Here is a 12,538-nt window from a genome sequence, read left to right as displayed (position 1 = left end):
CTCCCACCGAGATCAGGGCTCAGCAATCTACAACCCGTGGGCCAAACGTGGCCCACCACCGATCTGTGCGAATAAAGCTTTGTTGCAGCACGGCCAAGTTCGTTCATTTACTACTGTCCATGGCTGCTTTTGTCCTACAATGTGAGAACTGAGAAGTCGAGACAGAGACAGTGTGACCTGCAAAGCCTAAAATATCTACTGTCCGGCTCTTTACAGAAGAAGTTTGCGGACCCCTGACTCAGACTCATGGGGTCATCTCCTCACTCTCCCTGCTTCTACCCTTTCTATGCCCCATCCTGCCAGCCCGGTCCACATCTAGCAGCCAGAGGGGTCCTGTTCACACCTGAGTCAGATCCTGTCCCTCTCTGCTCAAAACCCCACAGTGGCTCCCACCTCCCTTTGAAAAAAAGCACGGTCCTCACAAAGACTCGGGCTCTCCATGTCTGCACCCTGCCCCCATCTCCCACCATCTCTCACTGCACCTGCGGACACAGCAGCCTCCTGCTATTCCTTCAAGAACCCATACGCTACTGCTGCAGGGCCTTTGCACCTGCCATTCCTTCTATTTCGAATGCCTTTCCTTCCCTTTCCATTTGCCAAAAGCCTGAGGAGGCTCTGCTGATATAATCGTCTTTGTAAAAACTGCTCCAGTTCCACCTCACATCAGGACAAATAACTTGTCTCTATTTTCCCACTTTGTGGGGCCTCTAGGACTAACCTAGGCCTGGTATAATGGCCGATCTCTTCTTTTATTCAATAACTTGGGAAACTCTAAAGGTAGCATCCATCAGAGAATATAGCAATTAAGAGCATAGACTCTGGACCTCAGGCTCAAACTCTGGCTCTGCTACTCATTAACGGAATGATCTTGGACAAGGTACTGAATCTTTTTGACGCTCAGCTTCCTATCTCTAACTGAGCTATGGAGCACCATTTTCCACCCTGGGGTATTGCAAGGATTAAATGAGTCAGTACAGGTAAGGCACTCTGAAAAGTATAGAAAATGCCACATCCACGTTTGGCGTAATTCTTGCTATTATCATTATTTCGAATTCTACAGGCCTGAACTCTGTGCCTGGTACAATAATGGCCAAATTGAACTGAGTTCACCATCAAGAGAGGCTCATAGTCGGCCAACTCTGCAGATAAGGCAATTTAGAAGCAAAGCAGAAAACTGCATTCCTCAGTCAAACCCCACCAACCTGTCAGGACGCTATGCACTCATGCGTCTCAGGGCGCGGGGGCAGGAGAGAACTGGTAGAGACATTCAGGTTCATATCTCCTGGACGCTGTAGTTGGTGTTCAAACGCCCCTCCCTGGGCTTCAGTCCCCGCCCTACCATTTTCTGGGTGTGTGATCCTGGGCGGCTTACTTAACATCAAAGCTTTTAGTTTTAGAATAATTTTAGATTACAGAAAAGTTGCAACTATAGTATAGAGAGTTCCCATATATCCCACGCCCAGTTTCCCTTATTGTTAACATTATATATGTATATGTTATATATATAACATCTTATATAAATGCATTTTAAAGATTATATATGTATAGATGTAACATCTTACATATATATGCATTTTAAAGATTTTATTTATGACAGAGAGAGAGAGGAGGCGGAGCAGAGCGGGGAGAGGGAAAAACAGACTCCATGCTGAGCGTGGAGTCCAACTCGAGACTGGATCTCAGGACCCCGAGATCATGACCTAAGCTGGAGCCAAGAATCAGACACTTAACTGACGGCCTAACATATTTGTATGGTGCACCTGTCACAACTAATAAACAAACATTACTATATCATTATTAACTAATGTCAGTTCCTTTTTTTTTTTTTTCTTGATCACAAGTTGCCAATGGCACTTTACTTTTTCTTTTCAACATCCCGTTCTGCAGCTTCCTTGGCTCTTTTTGACTGGATGCCGAGGAGCTGGGCATTGGCATGGGCCACGTGAAGACTGGTGAACACCTTGTGGTTCTTCTCCTCTGTAAGGACCCTGGCTCTCTCCTTACGGACATTCCATGTGGGCATGACCCGGCCTGTCAACGGGGTGGCCAATCTGAGTTCTTCGGCAGAGCTGTCTCCCTTCTTGGGGGCCACCGGACTCGTCTGCTGGGACCATGTGGACTTGGGAGGCCTTCTTGGAGCCACTGAAATCCCAACGGTCTGTACCACCTTCTCGGGGATGCCGGGCACCTGTAACCCTTCCAAGTGAAGCCCCTGCCCCCTGGTATCTTGGGGTGGGGCAGCCCGCGATGGGCTGGATGGGTCCTGAGGCAGGGTGAGGTCGCTGTGTTGTGCCTTGGCTTACTGGGCCCTGCCTCTGTGGATCTGCCATGCCCGCAGCTTGAACCACGTGGCCACCTGCCGCTGCCAGTCCTTGTGGGAATGGGGCTTTGAGATCGTGCCATTCTGGCTGGGCATCGTGTCCGGGCCTCCTCGAGAGAGCACGGCCCAACTGATATCCGTTGTTTATTCGGAATTCCTTAGTTTTCTCACTCACGTCCTTTTTCTCTTCCAGAATCCCATCCAGGGCGTCACACTACATTCTGTCATCTCTCTCTTTAGGTTCCTCTGGGCTGTGACAGTTTCTCTGACTTTCCTTGGTGTTGCTAACACTTTCAAGGAGTACCAGTCAGGTGTTTTGCAGAATGTCTCTCAACGGGGATTCGTTGTTGTTTCTCTCATGGTTAGACTGGGGTTATGGGTTTTGGTGAGCAGGGCTGCAGAAGGAAAGTGCCATTCCCACTGCATCGTATCAAACGTGCATCCTACCAACATGACTCACCACTGCTCACGTTGACCTTGACCACCTGGCTTAGGTAGTCTCCATCAGGTTCGTCTGCTAGAAGGTTACTCTCCTCTCCTTTCCATACTGTACTCTTTGAAAGGGAGTCACTATGCAAAGCTCACAGCTGGGACGGAGTATCTAAGTGAATGTTTCAGGGGGCTCCTTGGGGGGCTCAGTCGGTTAAGCATCTGACTCTTGGTTTCGGCTCGGGTCATGATCTCGGTCCTGAGATCGAGTCCTGCATTTGGCTCTGCGCTCAGTGGGAAGTCTGCTTGAGATTCTCTCTCCCTCTGCCCCTCCCCCATTCACGTGCACTCTCTCTGAAATAAACAAAATCTTTAAAAAAAATAAATGATTCAGAATTTTCTGCATGGGAGATTTTCCTATTCCCCTCCACTTACTTGTTGGTTTAATCATTATCTGTATCATTGTGGACTCCTGGGAACTTTTTTAATACTTAGAATCCAATAGTATGTTCCTTTAGTAGTCAAAGTGCTCTAGCTTTGGCCACTGGGAACTCTTTCTAGGAGCTCCTGTGTCCCTTTGACATCCTCCATCACTGTAGGGTTTTTGGAGCACTTCCTTACTTTCTGGCACCGTAAGAGGCTTCCCATATATTATGTGTGTTTCTTGCCCCCAGCCCTAGAATCAGCCACTTCTCCATGGAGCCCTGGTTCCTTTTCCTGGAAAATGGTCATAGAACCCAAGATCTGGGTGCTGGGTGTGCCCAATGCTACTGGAGCGTCAGCCCTTTGAGGCTCTCTCAGGTGACAAAGTCTCCAGTTTCTTATGAAACAGTGTGTTACAAAGAATGTGGCAGGCCTGAGAAATGGTACCAATTATAGTCCAGATCCCTCTTTCACCAGGGGTCCAAAACTGAAGCCCAGAGCGGGCCCAGGCGGAACTTAGGTGAAGAGTCACAGGGCGCGGGTGAGAGTATCTGTGGGACTGCACGAGTGTCCTACCTGTCCTCGCCGATGACGGCCATTTGTCCGTTTGTCATGTGCTCGAGGTCCAGATTTAGTTTCCGGGTGATGCTTGTCTCATAAAATGTAGGGGGAGAGCATCTCATCTTTTTCTTTGCTTTGTAGTTTGTGCAAAATGGGATTTATCCTTTTCTCAAATGTTTGGTGGAACTCCTGTTTAACACCAGCTCAACCTGGTGCCTTTTTGAGAGTACATCCTTAACTGCCATTTCAATTTCTCAGTCATTGGTTTATTTATTTTTAAATTTCCCCTTGGGTTAATTCTGGTAATTTAGATCTTCCTGCAAAGTGTCAACTTCATCTAGGTTTCAAGTTCATTGGCATAATATTGTACAGTATTCTCATAATTAAAAAAAAATGAATTTCCCCTGAATCTACAATAATATCCATCTTTTCATTCTTGATGTAGTTTATCATCTCTACCTCTTTTTCTTTTTTTCTTGCTCATACTTGCCAAAGGCTTATCTTCCTTCACGGTCTTTTCGATTTTCCTGTTTTTCTAAGAAGAAGGTAATTTAAGGCCGGATCATCCTTTGCTTGCATCCTGCAGGTTTGGATACTTAGCATTCCCATGATTGTTCAGTTCTGAACAGCAAGCTCAGGGACAAATACTTATCAAAACTCGTTCTGATGAAGCTGGCGACAGCTGGGGTTTCCCCAACCTGCCCTGCTGAGGTCTGATCCCATTACTTTTTGTCCTTGGCTGCCTGGAGGCACGAATGCAGAAGGGAAATTGTTGACAAATTTGTTTTAGAAAAATGAGTCTCGTTACAGGCCAGATGGACTCCCTGGCCACTCCTTTTCTTTCGAGGCAGGTATATTTTTAAGTGAGATTGCTTACTGCGGCCTCTAGACTAGCCAGAGCGGGGCCTGCTCCCTGGGAGGGAAACCTGGCTGTCTCTCTTGTGTTGTCTAAATGTTTAACTTATCTGAAGAGCACCAAAGGGGCCTGGGCCGCACCGCATTAATGGCCGGTTGGGCAGGATGCCTGGGAGAGCAGTTCCGCGCTGACACGGTGAAATATTATTCTCCCCGATAGCTCCCGCAGAACCGTAAATCAGACGCTAGTCATCAGGCCTGCGCGTCAGGCAAGCAGCCTCGGCTTGCCCAGATTCCAGCCACTCCGGAGTCCCTCTAGCTCTTGAGATCCTTCCCGAAGCTCTGGCAGCTCGTCAAAACGCTCCCCCTCGGGCCCGCCTGCCTGCCTGGCCACTCCTGAATCCGGCAAGGGGTACTGTCAGCCAAAACCCTATTTAGGTCCATCTTGTTTCTTACAGAGGCCTCTATTCTTCCCTGCACTCTGCTGATCTTAGGCCTTTTTCTCCTCCTCGGTTCATCTCAAAACCGTGTTGAAGTCGGCTTGGGCTGGGATTAAATTTCCACGCTGCTCTTACTATGGGCCTCAGGTTCCTCATCTGGAAAATAGAGATAAAGAACCCTCCCTTGCAGGGCTGTTGTGAGATTTCAGTGAGGAAATGCATGTGTGATGCCCGGCACAGGAGCTCAGTACATGTCAGCGCCAGGCAAGTTAACATCGCGGTGCCTCAGTTTTCCCATCTCGAAAATGGGGGTCTGAAACAGTATTTACCATCTGCGGCGGTGTAAGGCCTGAATGAATGAGTGCAGGCAGGCCCTCTGGACAGCTTGCAGTCGTATCAGCTGGGGCTGGACGGTGTTTATTATTCCTAGCTGTGCCCTCCGCTCAGCTCCTGCTATGGCCCGTATCCTCCTTTCTAGAAATGCATTCAGATCCTCTATTGCTCTGCTCACCTTCCGGGTGGGGAGTGAGGGTGCTGTGCTGTCATGGTTCCTTAGGTTTCTTGTTGTTATTTGTGTGACTTCTGTTTTGTATATACGATGTGAAGATGATGTGCTAAGTCACGGAGGAGCTTCTGTCTTCTGTCTTGTACATTTATGTGGGGGGAATTTCTTTTCCTCTTGCTGCCAGACCTTGCTTGTCTTTCTCCCAACGTCCCGGCTACACTAACCCTCTCTGCTCTGTCCCTCCCTATGAACCCGTCGTCTACAGCATGTGTTGAGTCTGGATTTCCTGTGGGGAATCTTCTTTCCCAAGCCAGATGGCAACTGCTCTCCCTGGGAGCAGCAGAGCATAGTGGGTAAGTGTGTGGACGCCGGAGCCAGGCCACCTGGGTCTGAATATTGCCACTGCCAACTGTGTGACTTTGGGCTGTTCACTTAACCTCTCTGTGCCTCAGTTTCTTCATTTGTAAAATGGGTGCTATGGACTGAATGGCTGTGTTCCCCCCGCAATTCCTATGGTGAAGCCCTGAATCCCAGGGTGGCTGTATTTGGAGATGCAGCCTCTAAGGAAGTAAATGTTAAGGTTAAATGAGGTCGTAAGGGTGGGGCCCTGATCTAATAGGATTAGTGCCCTTCAAGGAAGGGACATCAGAGAGCCCCCTTTCTCGGTCTCTGCACACACACTGAGGTGGCCTTCTACAAGCCAGGAAGAGAGTCCTTGCAGAAACCAGATCTGCCAGCACCTCAGTCGGGGACCTGTAGCCTCCAGAACTGTGAGAAAATTCATTTCTATTGTTTAGACCACTCAGTCCATGGTGTTCTGTTGTGGTAGCCCGAGCAGACTAAGACCAGGGGGTCACAACAATGAGGATTACACCGGTTAACACGTGCAAACCCTTCAGAACAGTGTTTGGTACAGAAGCGCTCAATAAATGTCAGCTTTGATTATGATTTTCATCATCATCATCACCACTGGAAATACAGGCTGTGTCTTACAAATTTAGGATTCTAGATGTGCACTGATAGAACTTCCTACAGTGAGGTCAATGTTCTGTTCTGTCCGGTATAATAGCCACCAGCCACTGGCTTAATGTGTAATCACTTCTCCCCCTAGACACTAGTAGGAAAAAACCCCTAAGTTTAACCATTTTTTTTTTTTCCTTTTTGGTATTCAAGTAAAAGCCGGCCGCCCGAAGCCTGGGTTGTGCTGTCCACTGCGTGATCCGGAGATACCGAGCAGCCGGCGGATGGCTCCCAAGGGCTCAGCGCTGCGATTCTCCAGGGGGTGCGGCCGGCTTTTTGGGTGCGACGGTTCCTCCCGCGCGGGGCGGTCCACACTGCCGGCTTGTCTGGCATTCCTGGCCCTGCCTGCTACAGGCCAGTACCTCTTCCCCTTCCTGGGACCACCGGCGGCCTCCCTCCCACTTGCAAACACACCCCCTGGCCGGACGGCCCTGCCCTGGGGGCTAGTTAAAGCACACGGACGAGGACAAGGAGTTGCAAGCCCCCGACAGCGCTACTCCTGGGGCCGAAGTGCTACGAACACTCTGTCCCACAGCCTGTGCTGGCCCGGGCTCAGCGCGACCTCCGTTTCACATCTTTCTCTTGCCCCAACTGACAGCCTTTTTGCTGGAATCTGGAAATGCTCCTAATGACACCGCCTATATATAAAATGTCAGCCACTCAACAAGGTCTAGATTTTCAAATCTATTTTTAATCAAAGTTATGGGCATCTTAAAACAGAAAGAATGAATTCTTGTTTTGAAGATTTGCATTTTTTAAGAGTGCAGGCCTTGGAGTCCAGCCAACTCCGGTTTGAATCTTGGGCTTAATACTTACAGCTACTGTGAGCTTGGGCATATCCCTCATCCTCTCTAAACTTTGGTTTCTTCATCTGTAAAATGGGGGGAAAGAAACCCGATTGGCTGCACAGGGTTGTGCACAAATTCCTGGCACCTTTGCAGGGGATGATTCTATATGCACATAATGATAATGAAAATCATTATAATAAAATAATACTAATAACCATCAGTTATGTTGTGCTATTATTATGTTCTAGGTCCTTTATATACATTAATTCAATTAATTCTCAGAGTAATCTTATGAAGCAGGTATTATTATACCCGTTTTGCAGATGAGGACAGAGGCACAGAGAGGTTAAGTAACTCACCTGAGGTCACACAGCTTGCAGGTGCAGAGCTGGATTATGAACCCAGGCCATCTGGTCCCAGAATCTTTGCTCTCAACCATTGCCTCATATTGCCGCTGATAAAGGCCCACTGGACAGGGGAAGTTTGCAGCCCATCCTTTGGCTTTTTGTACCCATCAGTCATTTCAAAAAGTATCTATAGCATCCACCTCTGTGCCAGGCATTTCGGTTGGGTCGACACTTAGTAGAAATGCTTCATGCTTCCTGTGAAGCTGGCTGCACCAGCTGCCAAGGTTTCCTCCTTTACCTGCCAACGAGGGAGAGCCCAGTGGCCTCTGAAGCTGAGTGGGCCCAGGCAGTCTCAGGGGGTCCAGGAACCACCCCCTGGGGGATCTGTTCCCAGGTCTGGATCTGGACTTGCTCCTCGCAACTCCCACCTCTCAGGGTGTTTGTAAGGCTTGATGGAGATCTTTCACGGCTCCGGGTCTCCGGGGCAGAGGACAAACGATGGTCAACCCTGCGGGTCTGGTTACAAATGGCACAATCTCCATGGTCATTGGTGAGCGCTTAGCCGGGCCAGCGCAGGGCATCCCTGTCCAGTGCAGGAGCCGTGCCCAGGAGCAGGGCTGTACACACTCCATCTCTGTCTTACAACAACCTACGAGATACGTTTTCATCCTCATTTTACAGAAGAGGCAACGGAGGCCCAGAATGTTGAAGTCACACCGTGTCTAAGATCATTCAGGGAGTGGCAAAATGGGGTTCACACCGAAGTCTGACTTCAAGGCCTGTGCCTTCCCCACCGCCTTATTCGCCGGGTGTTTTCTCTGCTTTGAATGTCATGGTTCTCTGCCAACCTTGCTTTTCCAAGCGCCCCATTCATTCTGGGGTGGATCGAGGAGAGAGATCGCTCTCTGCCACAGGAAGTTCCTGCAGTCACCCAGCCTTTGGACAGGTGGAGACCGGCTTCGGCGTAAGTGCCACGGCCTCCCAGGTGCGGACGGCACCTGCGGGTGCTCATGTCCCCCAGCAGGGACGAGTGTGGGGGCGGGGAACTCTCAGGACTCTGCTTTCTTCCTGCCACTGGCAACACACTGAACCAGCCCAGGGGGCAACCCTTGCTCCCCTCCGCCTTACAGCCTACACCTGGGGGTTGTCTGGCCCTGGGTAGAGAGCTCTGAGGGCTCGTATTCACTCCAAAACTTCTTTTCACAAAGGAGCTGGGTTCTTTTTTTTTTTTAATTTTTTTTAAAAGATTTTTTTTATTTATTTGAGAGAGAGAGTGAGAGAGAGAGAGCATGAGAGGGTCAGAGGGAGAAGCAGACTCTCTGCTGAGCAGGGAGCCCAATGCGGGACTCAATCCCGGGACTCCAGGATCATGACCTGAGCTGAAGGCAGTCGCTTAACCAACTGAGCCACCCAGGCGCCCCAAGGAGCTGGGTTCTAATTCAGCTCCAAGTATACTTTCTTTGGCCTTCTCTTGGTTTTAAGGCTTACTATAGGGGCAAATCCTAACCCTAGGGGAATGGGATGCTCCCACTACCCTATCGAGAGACGTATACTTGTGCACATACACATATGTTACATTCAATTTCTGGGGTTCATGTACTCTTCACAGATGGAGTATGACCTGAACAATCACTCTTGAGCTGTAAGTTCTGCAAGTCAGAGTTTATCTTGAAGTTGCTAAAATGCTTCACTGGTACTTCTGATATGTATTTTCATCTAAGAAAGTGAAACAAGTTAATAAAAATGGGATCTGTCTGCAGGAGTATTGACTTCTGCTGTGTTGTATGTTCCCCAAACATACCAATCCGTTTCTTGCCTCTTTACCTTTGCACCTGCTGTTCCCTGGCCTGGGAATACTCTTCTCACACCTGTCTTTTTCCTGTACTTCTTTTCCAACCCCCCAGCAAATCCTTACTCTTTCTTTAATACCCAAGCACCTCCTCCTCTTTGATGCTTCCCCTGTTCCTGTCATCCCAACCAGAAGGACTGCTTAATCACTTCCTCCTTTGGGCTGCTGCTGAGCCACCTTGGGAATGTCCAGCAGAGCAGTCCTAGCCCACCTGTCCTATGATGGTGTGTTACAAGTGTGTCCCTTACCAGGAGGCAGGCTCCTCAGGGGCAGGAGCCACACCTGGCTCATTTCTGTGACTAGAACCCCTGGTACATAAAAGATGGGCAGCAGAAGTTAATGGGAGGAATACAAGATGGAGGGACAGGATGGAAGGAAGAAAGAAGGAAGGCTAGGTGGATGGATGGAAGAAAGAAAGGGAAGAAGGCCAGATAGAGGGAAGGAAGCTAGGGAATGCATGGAAAGAAGGGAGATGGAAAATACATGGATGGGAAGATGGATGAATGGACAGTTGGAGGAATGAGTGTGTGTGTGGGGGGAAGAAAAATGGATGGATGGATGGATGGATGGAAAAAAGGCTAAGTAGATGGTAATGATGGGCTGGAAATACAGGTGGATGGAGGGAGGGAGGGATCAAAGGATGGACAGAGGAACAAAGAATGGAAGGAAGGAAAATGGAAGGGAGGGAGAGAAAAGGAAAGAACAGATGGACGAGGTTCTGTGGAGGGAGAGAGAGAGAGGCGGGGGGGGAGAGAGAGAGAACACACAAGCTAAGGCAGAGGCAGGGGAAAGAGGGAAGACTGGGAAAAGTGAGGCCAGTACTCTCTCTGACGCGATCTGCCATGCTATTTTCACCCTGGGGCCATGTTGACTGGCATCTCCTCCCCTGCAGCCTGAGCCTGGAAGTCAAAGCCAAGAGAGCTGTGTTCCCCAGAGCCTCCGCTCAGCTGGGATGGAGGCGCAGGGCCAGGGCCAGCATCAGCTTTGGCCGTGACTCCTACAGCCCTTTAGGAAGTGACAGCTCGGGAGGCTCCCCACGAAAGGGCTTTACGGGGGGGCGCAGCTCAGTGAGCCCTGAGGATGGTCTCCCAGGTCTTAAGCCTGGGCGCATGAGTTTCAATTGAGCCTGCGCCCTGCCCTGCCACCGAGCCGACATTTTGGACGAGGGATCCCCTGCCCCAGCTTCTAAGCAGCTCCTGCACAAAGGCGAGGTGGCCCGGAGCAGGGAGCCCGTTGGCAGTATTTATGCCCAAGCTCCAGCAGCTGGAGTCATGACCTTGCCGTATCTCTGTGTTGCGTGCACGGCTTTTGAATCATTGTGAAATCAGGAGGTGGGCAAGCTAGTTGTATTTTTCTAGCTCATAGTAAAATAAACGTCTAACGATTTAAATGCAACAGTTTGCCCTGGTACCATGCAGCCCCCTGCCCAGCCCCGGGGCACACGCCGCACCCCTGGTGGAGAGGCCCGGTTGTTGGGCACGTGCGGTGGGCCAGGCTCCGTGAGGGCAGCTTTCATCTCTCCCCCAGCATCATTACACCCTGGAAGCTCAGGGCTTTTCTTCTACCTGTTGAGCAGATGAGGGAACTGAGGCTAAAGGAGAGGGAGACACTTGCCCTGGGCACACAGCCAGGCATGGGTGGAGCCAGGACTCCAAGGCAGATGGAACGGATTAGAAGGTGCTTGCCCTAAACTCAGGACAGGTGTCCTGGAGAGCCGGCGATAAGCTGAACTTGGCACCTACCCTGTCTCTGGAGTCTTCCCCTTGAGTGCTTTCACATGGGAGGCTGGGTGCCTGATTTGACCGAACTCAGATACCCGCTTCCACCCTTGCCCCCTTTGGTCTGTGCACCGAGGGAGCCTCGGAACCTAAGTCAGCTGGTGCTCTCCTGCTTAAAACCCTCCAATGGCTTCCTGTCACCCTGAGATTATCCCAAGCCTTCGGATGGCCCAGAGCCCCATGTGATCTGCACCCAGCTCCCACTCCCACTGCCCACCACAATCCCCCCTCCTCCTGGGCCAGCCTCCCTTTTTCCGGAACCTGCCAACGGGGACCATGCCTCAGGGCCTCTGCCCTGCTCTTCTGTCCAGCACGCTCCCTGCCCGGACACCCACATGGCCCACTCCCTCACCTCGTTCAGGTGTCTGCTCAAGTGTGGCACAAGCCTTACCTGGTTGTATCAAGTGAAGTAACAGCCTCATGACCGTCTCCTCCCTGACTCGGCTGGTCTCTCTTTGGGGCACTTTAGCTGACATTATATATTCAGTTGTTTCTGATCTGCTTCCCCAGCCGGAAGGTCAGTGCTTTGAGGGCCGGGATCCTGCTGTGTATCATCTGCCACTGAATCCACAGCATTTAGCAGAGGGCCTGGCAGACGCTAAGTTTCCCCTAAATCGCTGCTGCATGCCCGAGCTTACTCCCTTCCTTAGAGATGGCACTGCACGCTCAGAGCGGAGAGGGGTCTTCTGACTTTAGCCCCTAAGACCCCACCATCCATGCAGGGGCTGGCCTCGCTGGCCTCGGGAGGCTGCCCCCTGGATTTGGACAAGGGCTCCCTGCACCAGCAAGCTAACGGTTTTTCCTTGTGTGAGTCTTAACTTCTCCACTGGGCACCACTGTTTCAGTTCTGCTGAGGTGCCCTGGGGGCTTCTGGCACGGGGGACATTTTTGAAAAACATTTAGGGAATAAAACCAAACTGGCTTCCCTGCGTAGCTCCAGCTGGGAATTAAATCCTTTGCCAGGAGGCGTGACTCCCACTTCGGGGCCAATGAGGAACAGCAGAGGGGTGAGACTGAAGACATTGCCTTGAAACACACATCAGTCCAGCGAAATGCCTGGCTCTGAGCCTCAGGTTCAACCCACGTCGATAAAGCGCCTGCTGTGTGACTTCAAACTCTTACCTCTGCCCGTTGATTTGGTATCTTTTCCGGGTGTCGCAGACACCTCAAACCCCATGCGCCCTCTACAGAAGGATGGGTTTCCCCACGCATTCCCATGTCTG

The 12,538-nt window shown here is 50.6% G+C and overlaps 1 protein-coding gene and 1 pseudogene across 1 annotated transcript in view; both read right to left on the bottom strand.

Annotated features, from left to right (window-relative positions):
• EYA2 (EYA transcriptional coactivator and phosphatase 2) overlaps positions 1 to 12,538 on the bottom strand; it is a 265,039-nt gene that overhangs the window by 34,825 nt on the left and 217,676 nt on the right. The gene's annotated exons all lie outside the window — the stretch shown is intronic.
• LOC118521273 (large ribosomal subunit protein eL13 pseudogene) lies at positions 1,856 to 2,416 on the bottom strand (annotated as a pseudogene).

This window comes from Halichoerus grypus, chromosome 10, assembly GCF_964656455.1.
Source record: "Halichoerus grypus chromosome 10, mHalGry1.hap1.1, whole genome shotgun sequence".
NCBI classification, from domain to species: Eukaryota; Metazoa; Chordata; class Mammalia; order Carnivora; family Phocidae; genus Halichoerus; species Halichoerus grypus.
Note: the sequence above shows the minus strand (reverse complement) of the source record. Positions and strands in the feature narration are given on the sequence as shown.